Raw genomic sequence first — 13,300 nt, forward strand, 5'->3', positions numbered from 1 at the left:
TTTCGAATTGGGTAGATTATTTTATGGGGGCGATGGTTTGGAGTACTGTGGTACGATGTTCTGCACCATAAAGAAATATTAGTGTTTAGAAGTCAGAAATTGAGTCTGACTCTGAACTACACCAAAGTGTAAGCATGTAGGCTGTGCACTGACCACAGAATGCAAATACTGAGCCATTATAATATATCTAGATCTACACAGGTAGGTAGCTAGCTAGATATAGATACAGGTATAGATAGATATAGATGTAAACACAGATAAAGATATTGATATGTAGACAGATAGCTGGATATAGTTTCTTGTTATATACAGAGGATGGTCTTGATCTTAGTTTTAATACTGAAGATACAGACAATAATTAGTGAACTCATAAATTAGAGTCATGTTTATTTAATTTCTGGCAAATAAAATTATGATATATTTGTTGAATCCAGTTCTCTCAGTATATTACATTTATTAGCCACCCCCTCCTCCACATGCCCCAGAGTGTGAATTTAGGTTTCAAAAGCCTTTGTTAAGTTTTGGAGATCACTCTAGTCTATGCATTGTTTTTATTGGTTTGGTTCCATACAGACCATTCTCTAATTTTACCTTCATATGTGTTGAGTTAGTGAATCTATGGGCAGGGGGACCAAGAGAGGAGACCTGAATCCAGATAGGAGAGGGCCAGAATAGAAACAGGAAATTAAAAGTAGAAAAGTGTAGTGTGTGTGTGTGCATGTGCGTGTGCATGTGTGTGTGTGTGTGTGTGTAGAAAAGGGAGGAAAAGCCACAATCAGGAAACCCAGATCTTTCCTCCCTCTGCCTCTCCAGCCTTGGAAATTCTGTCTGAAATACAGCTGGCATTCACTTCTTATATACTGAGCCTCGTGACCTTGGCTGGTACCCATGTCCACACTACATTTATGGCATCCAAATTGCTAATTTGATGTTGAGGTGGATGGAGGGAGGAGGGAAGAATTAAAGGATGGGAAGGGAAAAAAATACCCCAAACTGCAAAAGTTAAATTTCCGGCCAGGTGGCTTCCAAACCATCCAGCAGCTTTATTCAAGGCTTTGAAGTCTTGAGCCAAACAGTTCCAGATCTTCAATATTTACTCTACAGTCTCCAAAAACAAAAGTTGACTGTGTTCCTTGAAGTCAATCTCACCAGCATTTCAGGATGACAGTTGGGAGAGGCTGAAAAAGAGTTATTGGATGACCTGGAACTTCTTGGTAAGCATTTGTTATGCTTGGCTCTCTCTCTCTCTCACTCACTCAACACACACACAGACACACACACACACATTTTTATTGTTTTACTTTTTATTTTTATTTTTATTTGAGACAGAGTCTCACTCTGTTGCACAGGCTGGAGTGCAGTGGTGCGATCTCAGCTCACTGCAACCTCCGCCTCCCAGGTTCAAATAATTCTCCTGCCTCAGCCTCCTGAGTAGCTGGGATTACAGGTGCGCACCACCATGCAGTAATTTTTGTATTCTTAGTAGAGGGGGGGTCTCACCATGTTGGGCAAACTGTTCTCAAATTCCTGACCTCATGATCTGCCCGCCTAAGACTCCCAAAGTGCTAGGATTACAGGCATGAGCCACCACGCCCAGTCTCTTGTTTTCCTTTTAAGCTTACCCTACCTTCCACCATCAGTTCCTACTCTGCCCCCAACCCAGTCATCTGTTGCATTATTCGTCATGTATATCAAGAATTCACCCTGGAACAGCAATGGCTAACCCAGCTCGCTAGGCTAAATTCCTTTAACCCAGCAGTTGAACTCCGCCACTTACACCCATGGACTAAGCCCAAAGAAATAATGGTAGAGCCAGTCCTGCAGGTATGGTAGAATCTCTATCTAGCTATGGACTTATGCAGGGCAGACCTTTGGGAATAGGAAATGGGTGATGGGCGAACATAAAATTCTGAAACTGAAACATATTCAGGAGGCAAAGACTCCATCCCTGTCCAGCCTTGATGAGTACTTGTCATTTACTTTTCTCCTCACTATCACCATCCTTCTTTGTTTCTCCAAACCCCACTCATTGTTCAACGTTCTCAATGGTAGGTATCACCATCAGAGTCACTCAGTGAATATGTACTGAGAACCTACCATGTGCCAGGCACTGTTCCAGGCTTGAAGCTAACAAAGTGCTGGCCCTGCTAGAGCTCATGTTCTAGGAGTGCGGGACAGACAATAAACAAACAAATAAATCAATCAATCTTCAGTGTGCTGGATGTGGTTCATGGTATGGCTAAAACACTGCAGGGTACAGAGGAAAGACAGAGGGGGAGCAGGGGCAATATTTGTCATATGGGCAGAGAACAGAAAAAGATGAAGGAACAAAGGAGAGGCTCTGTGAAAGAAGAGCCCTCCAACAGAGCCAGAGCAAACGCCCTGAGGTGGGAGGGTGTGGCTTTCCCAACAGGCAGTAACAAGGCAGGTTGGCCGTGCCAGAGGGGACAGGTGGGAAATGATGCAAAGCAGAATCACAGAGAGCTTTGGGAGGACTCTGACTCTCCTCTATGTGAGATGGGAGCCTCTGGTGAGTTTTGAGCACATGAGTAATGTGATCAGGCTCTTGTCAGACTTTGAGATGCAATGTTGAGAACACACTCTGACTATTAAGGAGAAGAGCTAAAGCAGCCAGACCAGAGTCTTCTTCATCCATCCGCACTTAGAGGGAAAGAGATAATGGTGACTTGGACCAGGATGAAGATAGCAGACATTGAACTCTGAAAGTTCTTTGAGGGTAGAGCCAACTGATATACTTGCTGATGAATTAGATGTGAAGAATAAGAGGTGTCAGGGATGACTCCCAAGTTTTTGGCTTTCACAACTGAAATGAGAAACTAATTTCTTCATCTGTGCTCTCAATTACTCTTCTTAATGTTAATATCATAACATGTTAGTAACAATTGTGCATGTGGGCATCTATCCCACTAGATGCACTGTCTCTTAACTTTCAAAGGTCTTTTGGTAGACTGGGACTCTACTGAAAGCTATGGACTCTTGCCAATGAGGAGATAAGTACACATACACAAATTCATGCACACATTTACATCTTGAAAAGGTTTACTTCTCCTCCCAAGTTTGCCCATAGAACCCTTGAGTTGTTCATGGATCCAAGATTAAAAGATTCAGGCACTAGATTTATTTGTTTTTAAAATACATTATTATGGAGCACCTGGGACATGACAGATATAATGGGTGACCAAAAATATCTAGGCTCTTTTCTCATGGAGACTGTCATCTGATGCAGCATATAGACAAGATGTTAGTAAACAAATAAACAAGTAAATGATTATAATTTATAAAAGGAGCTATGGAGAAAAAAACAAAGCAGGGTGACATAACCTACTATAATATAGTATAAAGGAAAACAGAAACCATCCAGGTCCTATAAACAGAGGAGATTAATACAAGGAATTTGTTGAACACATGATGGAAAGAACAGAGGGTAATGAGACCAGAGACGAGCAACATAAGAAGCCCACTACCACTCCCAAGGATGGAGGGGAAGTCAGAAGAGGGGGTACTACTAGAGCTCAGACACCTAGACTATCTGGAAGCTAGAATCGAAGAAGGGGTGCTGCTTCATGGCAGTGAGGACTAGAAGCGAGGGCTTGTCTACTGGAGATGCAACCAACTCAGAGTACGAAAGAGTATAGTACTCTGGCTCCTCCCCGCCTCCCACTCTCCAGTTTTCTAGTAGTGCCTCCCCTTGACTAAATCTGGCCAGAGCTAGTTCCCTGTGATTCAGAGCAGAACAGGAGAGAAACAGAAATGGATCCAAGAGCAATCAGGTGAGCAGCTGACACACAGGGGGCCCTACTTAGAAAGAGTGGTCACCTAGTGCCACTCTAAGAAACTGAAATTTAAGTTGACATTGGCTAAATCAGAAGATGAATATCAAGGGAGAGAACATTCCAGGTGGAGGGAATTGTAACAGAACGTTCCCGAGATGTTAAAAAGCTCTGTCTCTTTGGGAGTACAAGGCCTCACTTAAGGCCAGTCTGGCTGAACAGCTATCCCATTCTTTACACAATCAGAGGAGGAGGTTAGGCATACGGCTATTTTTCCATAACCACCTGCCAGGTGGCATATTGCCACGGAAGCAAGCTTCAGACCAAATTCCACTGGATGCCCACACATTTATCAGTTGAGCCTACAGAAAGCCAGTCTTACCACCTGCTCTGTCCTTTGGGGCACCCCACAAGGACCTTGCCTGAAATGTGAACTTTGAGGTAAAGGCAAAAATATTCCAACACCAAGATTTATTGTCAGGGTCCTCTGCTAAGCGAAGGCACGCAAGGCCAAATGGAGTTGTAGGCTAAGGAGGTGACTCAGAAAGTCCTGGATTGCTGGGCTTGCCAGGTTCTTGTACTTTATTTATGCAAAGGCAGAGGAGTTACACAACCTTTCAGCCATATATCTTTTATTTCATCAATGAAAAGTTATTTCTAACATCACTCATACTAATTAATATACCTTCTAAAGCATATTCAGAAATTGATATTTAGAGTACATGCTGAGGCCATTTCTGAAGCATGGATTCATTATTAGGGCAATTTAAATATAATCTAGCTGCCCCTAGATTGTAGATGGAAACTAACCTGCACACTCAGATAACATCACACTGTTTATACAGAAGCACAGTAAAGTTAATTACAGACAATGAAACAGAGGGGATGAAAGGTGCCAGTGCTGTTGGAATTTCGTTGGTAAAGAGGAGAGAGTAGATTGACAGGAGGCTGCAGAAGGGAGAAGAGGCTGAGTCTCATAGGCCATCTTAAAGGATTTGCATCTCATTCAAACTGCATTGTAGGACTTTGAACAGGAGGTAACATAATCTGATCATGCTCACTGCTTTGTGAAGAATGGATGACAGAGGAGGGAATGTGACACCAGGTCACTGAAAGTGTTGGAGTTACTGGCATCAGCCCATCATGGTGGCAGTACAGATGGAGAAAAATGGAGACAGATGAGCTGTGTTTTGAAGATGGAAACTGAGGAATTGTGTCAGTCTGTTTTGTGTCACTACAAAGGAACATGTGAGGCTGAGTAATTCATAAAGACAAGAGGTTTATTTTGGCTCACAGTTCTGCAGGCTGTACAAGCATGGCACCTGAATTTGCTTGGCTTCTGATGAGGCCTCAGGGAGCTTCCAATCATGGTCAAAGGTGAGGAGGAAGCAGGCACATCACCTGGTGAGAGAGGGAGCCAGGAGGGCGGAGGAGGTGCCAGGTTCCTTCCAAACAACCAGCTGTCACGTGAACTAATAGAGCAAGTACTCACTCATCACTGAGGGGGTGGCAACAGGCCATTCATGAGGGATTCACCCCCATGATCCAAAACCTCCCACCAGGCCCCACCTCCAACACTGGAGATCACATGTCAACATGAAATTTGGTGGGGACACACATCCAAACCATATCAGGAATGAGATTGGATAAGCCTGGGATGGTGGTAAGGGAGAGGTTGGAATCAAGGATGGCTCCCTGGTTTGTAGCTGATGTAGCTAGCCAGAGAATGGTCTGTTTCATTAAGATGGGAGAGGCACAAGCGAGAAAAAGATTTGGTGGTGAAGTGGGAAAAGGGAGGTCAAAAAGCTTTCATTTTGTACATTTCAATTTTGTGACACAAAAGCAAGGAACACACACTTGTCTTATTTATCTATGTATCCACCTGCATGGCCTTGACTGGGGCTTAGTACACATCTGAGTAATTAGAAAGAATAGGCATGCTATCACTTTTGTCACTTATCTTAGTGACACCTTCCTCTCTTTCTCCCTCTCCCTACTCCCCTTTCTCTTAATATATATAAAATAGCACTTCAATTTCATATGGTGGTTCAAATCATCAAAGATAAGGTAAACCAACAATATAATACATTTTAGACAGAATTAAAGGTCCTGTAAGGCTTGAGTTGCAAGGGTGACACCGACAAGAAATTAGAAATCAAATGAGCCCAAGTAAATGCAGTTTGGGGTCTGGATGAAAGAATGCATCCCAAGAAATCTCACGTCTCTGAGATGGATAAATGGCCTTCTGTTCCAACTGAAGATCTATTAATGCATTTCCCTTTTGCAATGCAGGTGATGCCATTGCAAATGCTATCATTCCTGTGGGTAGATGTGGCTATAATTTTCTCATCTGTAAAACGAAGGAATTACACTGGATTATCCCAAAGACTTGAAAGTTCCCTTTCAGATCCTTCTCATCTTGAAGAGTTATATGGAAATGCCTTTTGGGGATCAGGAACACAACAGCTCCAGCTGTGGCAATGTCTCTGGTAGAGCCCCCCATAGAATACACTGAAGGGCACCATCTGTGTAAATATAACAGAAGTTGGCGGAAAGCATTAAAATATTTTTATCTATCTATCTATCTATCTATCATTTCTACAGAGAAAGGAAAGCTCTTCTTGCTATCTGGAAAAATATTATTCTCCCTTTTCTTTATTTCTTTATATCACACAAGGAAAGAGATAATAGTACTCTGTGGCTTACTACATTTTGGAAGCACAGTTTCAAGCGAGAAAGATCTACTGAAAGGCTCAAAAGTAAATTAAAATTTAAAAAGTATTCATGCTATGTCTCATAATTTACCAACAAACCTTCCAGGACTGTTCACATATTAAATTATACATAGTACCTTTTTTCCTGGGAAGGGGAATAGATATAGTCCATAACCAGACAGAAAACTACTGTGAACACAGGATGCATATTTATGAAGTTCAGAACATTTTACAAAACATGTCATTATAGTCTCCCATTCAATCATGAATCTATCCATGGTTATAATTGAGTCCAATTTGGCCCTGAGCCTCCTGGTAGCCAAAGCAAAACAAAGCACAAAATCAGCTACAAAATACTCATTATGATAAAGAAGGACGCATACCATTTTGAAAGGACAACAATAAAATATTTTGTTTAAATAGCACGAGGCTGTGGGGAGCAGAGAATGATCGGGTAACAGTAACTAACTCCTCCGCAGCAGAGGCTGTGACATTTCATGTGACTTGTTCTTCACTGAAAGTCAAGGGCATCATGTTAAAGTACAATTCAGTGAAGGACTAGAGCAAAACAGACCTTGAGAGGTGCAGCTGGAACCAAAGATAAAAGCAGATCTAGAATGCACTGTCTGATGTGAGGCCATGAACCACATAAAACTGGAAATGTTAGTCATCCAAATTGAGGTAGATTGTGGGCATAAAATGTTCATCAGATTTTAAAGTTTTTGTGCCATAACAATGAAAATAAGGGGACAATATCTCAATATGTTTTATATTAATTATGTGTTGAAATGATAATATTTTGGATGTTGGGCTAAATAAAATATATTACTAAAATGAATTCCACTTGATTCTTTATTTCACATTTTTAAATGTGGCTCTTAAAAATTTTTTAATTACATACGTGGCTCACAGTTGTGTCTTGCATTATATTACCAGTGGATAGTGCCAGCTCTGGAGGAGTGAACACTTGCCACTTCACATTGGACTTGCTGCTTTCTCTCCTTGCCCATCATTCTCTCCATCTAAGAACTGAAGGACCCTGATACCCATCTCCAAGAGTTAAGTAGGCTGGCTTGTGGAAATTGCAAAATACGATGCCTGACACAGCATATGGCCCAGCAGTCTTCCTTTGCTACTTCTCTGCCCTGAAGCCTACCTTTGGGGCTGAAAGTGGGAAAATATTCTGACTCCTGCAACAGTCCTGCCATGAGATTTCCCTGTGACCCTCCACTCCCTGAGGTCTGTGGCTGTTTCTCTGCCTTGAGGAAGTGCAGTACTATGTGATTTCAGTGTCTCAAGACAGATAACTCTGGCCCCCTGGAATAACCAGCAGGATGACGGGGGTTGGGAGGGAGGCTGTTTATAGAAGACAGGGGTCAAACACTGCTCAAGGACTTTGTTTAAAATTCTTTTTTAACCACATAGCTCTATGTTTGGGTTTGCTTCTCTCATTAAATAAATATCTGGAGAGTCTTCATGGATCACCCCAGATACGTATGGCCAAGGTTTTTAAGATAATGAGTCACACTCTTGAGTTACGCTTAGTGGATTCCCAAGTTGGGGCATTTAAGGATCGTCAAGAGGGGTCGGTGAGGGATGGGATGAAGTTCTTCCCAACAAGGCCAAGAGAAGGAGACCCTTTTAGAGTTACGTGCAAGATTCCTGCTCACCAGCAAATTGCATAAATTTCTTACGGACTCAGTTCAGGTCAGCGAGAAGGCAGAGGGCAGAGAACGACCAAGACCTTACGATATGAAAGAACAGAATTTAAGGGAACAAGAACATCTTGTTAACTTGAAGTTTGCCCAGGACTCAACTTCGTGTTTGAATGAACATGTGCCAATTATTTCAGATTAGCACAAAAACAATACATTTGTGTTTTGTTTTAATGAAATATTTTGAAAAGCTGAGGACATATTTGGAGTTCTAAATTTGGTATTTGGAGTTCTAAATTTGACCCTTGGCAAATTTAAGTCACTTTCAACTCAAACTTTCCTTAAGGGAGAATCAGAGATAGAGGAAACAGTAAATAAAAAAAAAAAAAAAAATACTTGGGGTAAAAGAACTTTTTAAGTTAATAAACTTTATTTTTTGAGTAGTTACAAGTTTACATAGAAGTTGAGCAGAAAGTACAGAGATTTCCCATATACTCCCTCCCTTCCACACACATACAGTCAACCCTATTTTTAACATCTTTGCATTAGTGAGATTGATACGTTTGTTACAACTGATGTACTAATATTGATACATTATTATTAATGTCCATAGATTACATTAGACTTCACTTTATTGTGCAGTTCAGTGGGTTTTGATAAGGCATGATGTCATGTATCTACCATTACAATAGCAAGCAGAATAGTTTCACTGCCCTAAAAATCCTCTGTGCTCTAACCATCCCTCCCTCCCACCAGCCTCTGGCAACCACTGATCTTTTTACTGTCTCTACAGTTTTGCTCTTCCAGAATGTCATATATTGGAATCAGTCAGGATGTAGCTTTTCAGACAGGTTTAACAATACACATTTAAGGTTTCTCGGTGAGGATTTCAAAAAATCAGGAAAATAATACCTTTCTGTAGAGATGGGGAGAATAAGAACAAATAAAAGGAAATTTTAGACTGAGCTATTGTCTCTGGCTCCTGGTATCTGAGAAACGGAAAGGACAAACTCACCCTGGAGGAGAAGAGCCTAGGATGAGAGGAATGACGCTGTGTGAGGTGGAAGGGCAGGCACAATCACACAGGCACCTTGGGAGGATGGGCCTGGTGGCAGGGGAGGGGGAACCTCGAGTTTATTTACAAAAACCAACTTGATGGCTGAACCATAAAATAAAGTGAAGTTTTGCTCATTTTCTCTACAGAAGACAATATAACCCAGTTTTCCAAAAGGAGTGCAGGTAAGATTTCTCCTGGAAACAGGGATATAATATAATACCATTTAGGTCTACTACTCTATTGTGGTGTTGTTAGCTTAGTTTAATTCAATTCCTAATTCTTGACTCAAGAGTATAACTTGTCCCTTCAATGGGTCAAACTTGCTATTTTTTTTTTCTAGATAGTTTTTTTCTCCATTCCCATCTTTTTTTTTTTTTTCTAGAACCACATATTCCAGTTCATTTCATTAAGGGATCCTTACTGCAATACAGCGGGGGGTTGTGTTTAAAAAAAAACACCCCAAAAAAGCACCATTCTGGAGAAAGCCTCACACTCTATGTGGTATTTGACTACACGCTCTGATGACATATGTTCATATCTCCTCTGAAAAACACACTCAGAGAACCATGGAGAAGAGGGGCAAAGCATTTTTCAAGCTTGAACCCTTTGGAGTGGTGTCAGAGTTGGAGGAAAAGGCCAGCCATCCTGCTAAACGCACCAGTGAAAGAAAATATTCTGGCAATGTGAGATGGAAAAAATAGAACCTACCAGAATGACTCTCAGGAATAGTACTATAAATGCTTAGAGGGAAAATGAAGTCACTTAGGGACAAGGAGGTGACACCCTCCTTCCTCCAAAGGTTAGGCTTAACTAACCCTGGATATTGGATAACTAAAAGAGATGAGTCCATTTGACTCAAGGTCTTTCGTTTCATGAATGGATAATGCAAATATGGGGCCAGAGTGGAATTACCAAGGACAATAGAAAACGGACTGAGTGTCCCACCCAAGGGTCTTTCTCCTTTTCTTTTTCTCCTATGTCACTCAGCTTTCTCTACAAATTAACTCTGAACAAGCATTTGAAGGACTGTTCAGAGTATCAGATTATTTATTTTCCTGGCATTCTCTAATGTTTCTCTGGCCCCGGGTAAAGTCAAGTGTCCACATCAAGGTGCATCTCTTTGAAAGGCAATGCGGCCCAGTGTGGGTGCAGCAGCCTGAAATCAACAGGTTTGCTTATTCTACTTCCTCTGTTTGGAATTTTTCTCTTTCTTCCCTCTATAGCTGCCTATCTAAACTCTTTCTGTAAGGTCCAGCCCAAATGCATCTCTTTCAGTAAGCTTTACCTGGGATTAATTTATTCTTCCTCTGTAGATTCATAATTACTTAGAGGTAGAAACAAGGAAAGTATCATGAGACTCTATAACAAGGTACAATGTGATGCCTCTCACTAGAATGTAAGTTCTGGACAACAGCCATGTCTTCTTTCCTATCTTTGTGTAGGACTCACATTGAGTATCACAGTTCACACAGAAAAGGTACTAGATAATTTTGTTTGTTTGTTTTGTTTTTACTATCTTTACTGTTAATTCAGGGGCTATCTAAATTGCCCTCCATTGTCCAAAATCACCCTCTGGGACCAAAACCAAGGGATGTGACCCACATCAGTTGCTAAGCAGTCAACGTGTGATGTGAAGAGCTCCAGGGAGCCTGGCCCTAAGAGGATATTTACCATTTAACCATGGAGTCAATGTCTGGCTATTATCCATCTGTCTTCTCCTAGTAACATCACTCTGGGTTTCTTCTGGGAAACACTTCTCCCCAGTCTTCATTCAAGTGGTTTGGATGGGGCTAAATCTACACCCTAGTTGTAGAGGTAGATGTATGGTGCAGACCTCCCTTGCATTTCACCTCCTTTGACAGAGTGTTTGCTTCCCAGGTGGCCACAAGACCCAAGCTGGATCAATGAGATACAACCCTAGGATTTTTGCTGGAACTCTTGGGAAAGAGAAGCTCTTCTTCAATGGTCCCTAAGCCTTGAAATGTATCTGTTGGGATACCATTCTGTCGTCTCATGCCCAGAGCCTGCCAGAGAGCAATCTCAACACAGGAAGGAGAGCGCTGACATATGGTAGCAGGTAGAGTTGTCCAATAAAATAGAGAAAGCAGTACAGGGACAAGTTTATACTACAAAAAAGTTGTTCATTATTTATATAAAATGTGAATTTAACTGTGTATGCTCTGTTTTTATTTGCTAAATCTGGCAACTTGAGCAGCAGGCAGCCTCCATCTTGGTTACTGCATTTCTGAACCCTTGCATTAATCTACAGTCCTGGACTTCTCAGTTATGTGAAGCACTGGCTACCAGGTTTTTTGGTTGTTTGTTTTTGTTTTTTCTTAAGCCAGTTTGACCTGGCTTTCTATTAATTCTGTTAATCTGCAACACAGAAGTTCCTCAGTCATGTAGAAGTTCTGCCATCTTTCAGAACAACAGGTGTTCTCTTCAAAAGCAAAATATCCTGCAGGCACCAGGGGCATGTCACTGGGGCATAGGCCAGAGAGGTAGAGAGCAAGACCAGGAATCTCTGCCAGCTGTTGGGGGCATAAAAGGTACACAAAGAGATAATATTTTATGCCTGAGGGGAGTGGAAAATAAGCAAGTGACAAGGCCCCCTAGACCAGGATGGAAACACTAGGGCAGCACAAAGCTGCATCGGCTAGGATCAAAGGAAGTCACCATCACCAGTGTAGGCAGCTCCATGCATTCCCTCGTGTTCCCAAGAGTAGCTTACCTTTAAAGGCTGCACTCCTATCCTAACTTCTGGGCTATTTACAATGAACAAAAACAGACTCAGATCTACAATACAAACCCTAAGTGATGGAAGAAAGCCAAAATATTCTTGTGGTTTGAGGGGGTAGAGGAAAGAAAGGCAGGGGAGGAAGGAGAGCAATTCATTTCACAACAGCCTCTGTCACTTGCCATCCCTACCTGGGGGAAGGACAAACTGAGGGCAGTCTGGGTGGGAGAGCAAACAGGAAAGTGTCTCTCTGGCACCTGAAAGCCAGCAATCTGATCCCAGGGCCCCAGAGTCAGGGCTGGAGGACAAAGCTTTGCTGGGGTGAGGGAAGGCAATGAACTCTGTGGATTCCAAAGCTTTCTCTGCCCTGCCCTGTTTCTGGGCACCAGCGGGTCATATCATTGCAAACAAACATGAGGAAGCCTGCCAGGAGAAATGACAAGGGTATTTGCCAGTTGAGAAAGCTTCTACCAGTCAGGCTAGACTGGGCCATCAAAGAGTTCCCTCTTCTTGACTTGGATTTCTAACACATTATCCAGAGCCTTTTTAATTTTTTTTCTTTTTAGACGGAGTGTCACTCTGTCACCCAAACTGTAGTGCAGTGGCATGATCTTGGCTTACTGCAACTTCCACCTCCTGGGCTCAATGATTCCCCCACCTCAGCCTCCCAAATGGCTGGGATTACAGGTGCATGCCACCATGCCCGGATAATTTTTATTTTTATTTTTAATTTTTTTTTGTATTTTAGTAGAGAAGGGGTTTCACAATGTTTCCCAGGGTGGCTTCAAACTCCTGAGCTCAGGCAATCTGCCTGCCTCAGCCTCCCAAAGTGCTGTGATTATAGGCATGAGCCACCACACCCAGCTGCCAGAGCCTTAATTAAGCAACTTCCGTGTGCTGGGGTGCTGGGCTTGGTGGTCATTTACATTCACTACGCAGTTATTTTTCTGGTTTTCTAGCAAAATCTTTTGAAAATATAAGTCAAAGCTAGTATTATCTCTATTTGGGGAAACAAGAAACTGAGGTGTGGACCTCCTTAGATCACACAGGACATGAATGCAGAGGAAGAAAGCCTTACAGACATTATTAATCTCTGAATCTGTCATCATTCATCTTTCCAGAAATTGGCATGGTGGCTTGTAGGTCAACACTAGCAAATCCTCTTTGTAGCAAGTCCCTACAACTAACTACAATGGAATCAAGTTTTTATTATTGCTTTCAAAAACTCAGTGTTGTATTGGTGGAGATAATACCAACCCCATAGTCATGGCAACTGAAGACTCTTATTGAAAGGGTGCTTCAGTCAAGCTTGGAGAGAAGTTCAATGTCACCACTTATTACTGACC

The 13,300-nt window shown here is 42.0% G+C and overlaps 1 long non-coding RNA gene across 4 annotated transcripts in view; it reads right to left on the minus strand.

The window, feature by feature from the left end:
• Positions 1–1,002: 1,002 nt before the first annotated feature.
• LOC103876524 overlaps positions 1,003–13,300 on the minus strand; it is a 106,820-nt gene continuing 94,522 nt past the window's right edge. For all 4 annotated transcript variants that reach the window (XR_002516445.2, XR_002516443.2, XR_002516444.2 and 1 more), the window contains one exon: positions 1,003–1,178. This is a non-coding gene — a long non-coding RNA (uncharacterized LOC103876524). The remainder of the gene's footprint in view (positions 1,179–13,300) is intronic.

This window comes from Papio anubis, chromosome 10, assembly GCF_008728515.1.
Source record: "Papio anubis isolate 15944 chromosome 10, Panubis1.0, whole genome shotgun sequence".
Lineage (NCBI taxonomy): Eukaryota > Metazoa > Chordata > Mammalia > Primates > Cercopithecidae > Papio > Papio anubis.